The following is a 5,580-nucleotide window of genomic DNA, read 5'->3' as shown; positions in this document are numbered from 1 at the left end:
GGGTGTCCCCTTCCCAATCAGGTCACTCACACACCGAGAGGTCCGACAGGAGATCTTTATTGCAGAGAATCAGGCAGAGCACAAAGGCCGGGAGGCGGAGAGGAGAGAGAGAGAGAGAGGAGGAAGAAAAAGAAGGAGAGAGAAGAACAAAGAAAGGAAGGTCCTTTTATCAGTTTTGGGGTGGGCTATTGCATATTTATAAGGAGTGAGCTACTTTTAACCTATCACAGGCCAGATTGCTTTAATGGGCCCAGTCCTGCAGACACAGGTTTCAACTTTCCTGGACCACTGTGGCCTTGGTGGGGAGGGAAACCAGAGATAAGGGCATGAGGTCATTTTAGGAGCCAAGATGTACCAGGAGAATGTAGCCTGTGAGGCGGCGTCACAGCATACTTTAACATGATCAATTCCCTAACAATTAGTGCTTATTTGATTTTTAATGTCCATTAATATTTGTTTTATATAGTTGTGTGCACTGGTATTTGGTGCATACATATTTATGATTGTTACCTCTTCCTCTTGAATTGTTCCCTTTACAAGGACAAAGTGGCCTTCTGTGCCTCTCTTAATCAGTCTTGACTTGGAATCCAGTTTGTCCGCAAATAGAATAGCTACCCCTGCTTTTTTTCTGGGTTCCTGTCATATGGAGTATTGTTTTCCATCCTTTGACTTTCAGTCTATGAATTTCCTTTTAAATTAAATGTGTTTCTTGTATGCAGCATGTTGTTGGATCTTGCTTCTTGATCTGTTCTGCCAGTCTGTGTCTTTTGATTGGTGATTCAAGACTATTAACATTGATGGTTATAACTGATATGTACTGACTTATCCCTGTTATGTTATTTTCCTGGTGTTGGCTTGTTTCTTTCCTCTTCCATTGAATTTTTTGCCTTTCCTTGTGGATTCATTCGGTTGGGGTTTATGGAGTTGTAATCCTTGTTATCTCTTTTTAGACTATCCTTCAGAACACTTTAGAATGGGGGTTTGGTGGCCATGAATTTCCTCAGGTGTTCTTTGTCATGGAAGTATCATTCTCTATCAATTTTTTTTCCCTTTTGTACTGGGGGTTGAACTCAGGACTTTGTACTTGTGAGGCAGGCAGTAGCACCACTCAGCTAAATCTCCAGCCTATCTCCATCAATTTTAATAGACAGTTTTGTGGGGTACAACAGTCTGGCTTAAAGGTTGTTTCCCTTTAGGGCTTGAAATGCTTTACTCCAAGGTTTCCTTGATTTTAGGGTTTGTATTGAGAAGTCTGCTGTGATTCTGCTGGGCTTTCCTATATAGGTGATTTCTTTTCTTTAACAGATTTTAATATTCTGTTCTTTAAAAAATTCTTTTCTTAGGTTGAATTTCTGGAATCTTGACTACTCCAAGATGCTTTGATGAAAAAAATTTTTTTTCATGGCTGATCTTTATGTGGAGATCTTTATGCCTCACTTAATCTGTATGTCAAACTCCTTTTACCTGTTTGGCAAGTTTTCTGCCATTATTATTATTATTATTACTTTTTTTTTTTGGTAATACGAATAAAACTCAGGGCTGTGCACTTGCCAGGCAGGTGTGGTGCCACTGAGTTACATCCCTGGCCCTGCCATTACTTCTGCGAATAGGGTTTTTAACTTTTTGCTCTATTTGCACTATCTCTTCTCTTCTCTTCTCTTTTCTCTTCTCTTCTTTCTTTCTTTTTTTCTTTCATTCTTTCTTTCTGAGATTGAACTCAGAACTTTATGCTTTCCAGGCAGGCATGACACCACTGAGCTAAATCCTCAGCACTATCTCCAGCTTTTTCATTGATTCTAATAAATCTTACGTTATTCTTCTTTGCATCATCTAGAAGCTGCTTAATTGACTTCTTGTGGTCCCTTGCCACTCTTAAGAAAAATTTTTCATGATCATTAACTGTAATCCTGCCTTCTATATCTGATATTCTGTCCTCACATTGGCTCATTCTGCTGTATATACTTTCAATAGAATTTTTAATCTCCTGGATGCCTGTTTGAATCTGTTTCATTTGATTCAATTTCTTTCCTATGCTGGGCATTTATGGTTTCCATCATTTTATTGAGCTCCTCTATTTTTAAAATCTGTATTTGATCTAGAGTCACTAAGCATGTCTTTCATTATGGTCACCATCTCTGTAGTTATCTGTAAAATTATTTCTGCTTTGATTTCTAGAGCCTCATTCATCTTCTTTGTTACTTCCACTGTTGCCACTTCAGAGTCCATGTGGGTGGCTTTTAGATTGTCCCACCTCATTTCCCCCTGGGTTTGCCTTTGATGAGCTGAAAGTCTAGGTTTTCATCTTGTTTAAGTGGCTTCTTATTTTCTATTTTTTTAAAAGTTTAATTCCTGGGTTGATGCTTGTAAATTGCTCATGGTGAGTAGCTTTATTGCCAGTAGTCAGAACACTTAAGAAATGGCTACTTCTTAGAAATGTATTCCTAGTGTAGCTGGCTTTTGGGTTTTGAATCTGTTGCAAGGTCATATCTCCTAAATTTATTGGGGGTGAGAAATTTCTGCCTACTTGGCCCAGCCTCTGATTCTTTGACCCTGGCCTAGTATTGTTTAAGGTCCTTAGGCAGTATAAATCTTGGTAAACCAGGAAGAACAACTGATTAACAATTATGTCATCTTAGCTAAAATAGTACAATCAGCAATAACAATAGTATTAAATAGCCTAGAAAATGACAAAGTGTGGTAACTATTATTTTACCACCTTTAACAATATAAACTAGATTTGCAGTTATATAACAAAATCTAAAAAGAACCAGAAATTTTTATGCAGTAAATAAGTCCTCAATATAGTGAATTTCCCCATAGGGAAGAAGACCACAAGATCTTATTGCCTATACAGACACCATGGTGAATCTGTTAAACACATATGACTTTCCCACTGGGTTGAATGTGGAGGCACAGAACCCCAGTGTGATCAGAGAATGCTGCTACTGTTGGGTCACTAAGGGTTATCAGCTGCCCAGCACCTACTAGGTGCTCCTTGATGTTAGGATGATCCTAGGAAAAATGAACTGCACTCAAGATCATGCTCTGCGAGGCCTGGGGTTTTGCCCCGGGTTTGATTACTAGCATTGCTAAGGGGAAGGAGGCAGGGAAATATTTTAAAACCAAACAAGCAAACAAACAAACAAAAAAGTTACTTACTCTCAAGTGATACTGTCATCGCTGCATGTGTCTCTGATTTCCATGTTGCATTCTTTCTCTGGTGCTGAGTTCTTGTCACAAACATGTTAAACTGAAACAATGGATCTGTATTTGTTTTTGTTATTGTTTAAATTATGCCATACTGGGGCTGATTAGTTTAAAAAGCTCAGAAGAAATCAGTTGGAGAAAACACTGCATCCTATTCTTTGTAGAAGAGGCAGCTAGTACTACATCAACCTGGAGACCCATTGTAACTGAAGTTGTTGGTGCTACAAGGACAAAAAGAAAGACAAATCCTAGAGATGGAAAAGAATCCTCTAGAACATGAAACAAGAGTGGTGTGAGAAAATGAAAATATGTAATATTGGCTTTTCAATTATATTCCAGTTAAGAAGAACAATGACTATCTAAGAATAATGTATATAGTGACAATCGGTGTTTGTGGCTATACACACCAAGGGTGTGACTCTCTCCACAGCTCCATGTGTCAAGTGAGGGGGGTGGGAATGAGCTCCTTGGCTGAAGATTATTGATAATTCTAATCACCCATTAAATAAAGAAAGACAGCCTCACACTACCCTTATAGAGCTGACACAGTTGGGGGGGCAAACCCTGTAAACATGTGGGGCTTGTTTAGATATTGTAAGACCTAAAGTCTCACTTCCACTCCATGGAGCGTGAACAGCCGAAAGGCCTCCACGATGCTGGGCCCTAACACCCAGCGAGGCTCCGGGAACACGACAGAGAACCGAGAAACCCAGAAAGGAACACACCAGCCTAGATGGTAAAAGACCTTTATTAGTCTGGCCAGACGGCACTCCCGGAGCCAGGGGGCTCAGAGAGGCAACTACTCAGGGGCTGAGGTACTTTTTATAAGGTTTTTCTAAACAAAGAGTCAGGGAATTCACAGAACAAGACTGCAAACACATTGCTTATCTTATGCAGGAAATGTTCTAGGGTCACCTTTTGTCAAACCATTTGCCCCTGGGCGGGCTGTTAACCAAGGTAGCAATTAGCATATGAAGAAGCACAGTCTGGCCGATTAGCATGGAGTCAACTTTAGCCTATTCAAGTCTTACAATATCCAAGAATGTTATGGATGAGGAGAGAGAGCCTTGGGGTGGGCTCTTGGAAAGGCTTCCTGGGGAGGTGACAGATGAAAACATCTCCTGGAGGGGAGGGAGTGGGCCAGTGTGTGGGATGAGCCTGGCAAACTCAAAGACCCACAGGAGCTCATGGCCCATAGGAACTTGCTGCAGGAAAAATAGTAAGGGAAAATAGGGACCTTGCTCTCATATATCTTCAGAATTCCTGGGAAATCAGGACATCTGAGTGCCTGTGAGAAGTGGTCCTGAACACAAAGCCAGGAGATAATGGGGGGAGGTATTACAGGATTTAGAAATTCTCAAATGCCACAGGACAGATCTGTCTAGAGACTTAGGGCTTACTTGGGTTCCTGTTGAAGGACTGATAAATTCCTTTGTTGACCTCTGGATTAGCTAGACCTTTGGAAGGCCCAGGGGAAATCTCACGGTGGATGGGGGGTGCAGCTGAGTGAGCAGGGGCTTGTCAAGGGGCCAAGAATACTGTGTCCCCAGGAGGCCATTAGCAAGTATAGTTGCTTGGGTCTGGCAGCTCCTGTGGAGGGCAACCAACCCATCCTGTTTTGCTCCATTAGCTCATTGTTTTAAAACTGAAAGAGCCACATGCTGGGGATACTCTGGGTCCTGGGCAAAGCAGGAAGGGTTGCGGCCCCCTCCTGGCTTGGCTGGCTCATGAGACACTCAGAAGTGTGTGTGTCCATGCAGCACTAGAAGCACAAGGGTGTTTCCCCAGAAATTTAGTTCAACTCCTAAAATTTCTCCTAAAATTTTCATTTGCTCCTAAAATGAGTTGAGCTTTGCCAAATGCATTTGGCAATATTTCTTTGACAGAAGCAGTAGAATGTCTTTAGATAGGTGTTATTATCATTTTAGTAAAGTTAAGATAAAGAGCAGAATTAATGATTGGAAAATCTTTGCTACTTAGTTGCATGCAGCATGGGCACATTAGACTGGTGAGAAATTTTAAAAAATTGTTTTTCATTATGAAGTGATATTTTCATACTGACAAAAATCATGAAATGTGGAAAGGAGTAAAAATTCAGATATATCTTTGTCAAAATGGCAAGCTACATTCTAATGGGTACATTGCCTTAGTCCATTTGGGTTGCTGAAACTGAATATCATAAATGGGGCTGCTTGTAAACCACAGATATAGTGGAGATTGGTGGCATATACTTGTAATCTCAACACTCAGGAGGCTGAGGCAGGAGGATCTCCACCAGTTTGAGGCCTGCCTGGGCTACACAGGGAGTTTGAGGCCAGCCTGAACTACATTGCTAGACCTTGTCTCAAAAAAAAAAAAAAAAAAAAAAAAAAA

Source organism: Fukomys damarensis, unplaced genomic scaffold (assembly GCF_012274545.1).
Source record: "Fukomys damarensis isolate Sample0158 unplaced genomic scaffold, DMR_v1.0_HiC HiC_scaffold_14, whole genome shotgun sequence".
Classification (NCBI taxonomy): Eukaryota; Metazoa; Chordata; class Mammalia; order Rodentia; family Bathyergidae; genus Fukomys; species Fukomys damarensis.
The sequence above is the reverse complement of the archived record's forward strand: the minus strand, read 5'-3'. Positions refer to the sequence as shown.